We start from the raw sequence: 1271 nt of genomic DNA on the forward strand, positions 1-1271 counted from the left end.
GCGGCGGCCGAGGGGCGGGGCGAGCAGTCGGGAGCCCGGAACTATGCCTGCGCGGGCAAAGGAACGCCGGAGCCACGGACCGCCGGAAGGGGCGGTCCCTGTTGGGAGCACTCGTGGCGTCCAGCCCTGCTGTCCGAGTTTGTCTTTCGCTGCTGAAGGGGCGGAGGCGGCGGTAGCGGAACCTTGGGCTGGCTGGGATTCCTAGGCCAGGTCCTGCCAGGTCCGGGAGCGGACCTTGGGCCGCGGGCCTCGGCCTGCAGCCGAGGTCTCCCCATCTGGAAAAGGGGATTAATGATGACAACGTCCTTACATAGCTGTCCTGAGCGCCCGAGCCCTCGCTCTACGTCCAGGACTCCTTTAACTGCCGACAACCCCGCTAGTTGCACTTATGGTTTGGGTACTTTTCTGTACGTATATATACTTGAATAAAAAATTGCAAAAAAAAAAAAATCAGGAAATTTTACTTCAAGCAACATGGCTAAGTGTTCTGAAAAGTTCTCCAGTGCCGAGAGGCACCATGCTGGCGGGCCAAGCAGGGCCTACCACTTCCGCGCGTAACTCTTGGGGCACAGCGTCGGCCCGCCCGTGCCTCGTTCCCCTTCCGTAAAAAGAGAGAGTAGTTCTGCTCTCCCTCACGGGCTAGTCACGAGGCTTAAACGAGCCGCCGTAAGGGCTCAGCACAATGTCTGGCCCGAGGCCAGCTCTCTTTAGGCGTTAGCGGTGGGCACTGTTCCTCTCGCGGATGGAGCGGGAAGCGATCCGAGTGGCATCACCATCACCAGGACGCCCTCACAGTGGTACAGGGTCTCGATCTTGGACCCGAGCCCGCGCGAGCTCAGCCCCTGCCGCGCCCTGGCTTTAGCCCCGCCCCACCACGCCCCGCCCCTCTACTATCATGCCGAGCTGGGCCGAGTGTGGCCGACCGGAGCAAAGCCGAGCCGAACTGACCCGAGTGGGGCCGAGCAGAGCCGAGTGGGGCCGAGCAGAGCCGAGTGGGGCCGAACGGAGCCGAGCAGGGTCGAGCGAAGCCGAGACTCACTGTGCTGGTGGGCCGAGCGGGGCCGAGCGGGGCCGAGCAGGGCCGAGCGAGGCCGCGCGGGCTGAGTGGGTCCGTGCGGAGCCGAGGGACCCTAAGCAAGCGGGCCGAGGCGAAGACGCGCGCTGTGTGTGGTGCGCCGAGCGGGCCCGGCCGGGTCTATCTTGGGACGCCGCCATGAAGCGGGACCGGCTTGGTCGCTTCCTGTCGCCCGGGGCGGCCCGGCAGCGCGGGG

Source organism: Trichechus manatus, unplaced genomic scaffold, assembly GCF_000243295.1.
Source record: "Trichechus manatus latirostris isolate Lorelei unplaced genomic scaffold, TriManLat1.0 scaffold00053, whole genome shotgun sequence".
In the NCBI taxonomy this organism is placed as follows: domain Eukaryota; kingdom Metazoa; phylum Chordata; class Mammalia; order Sirenia; family Trichechidae; genus Trichechus; species Trichechus manatus.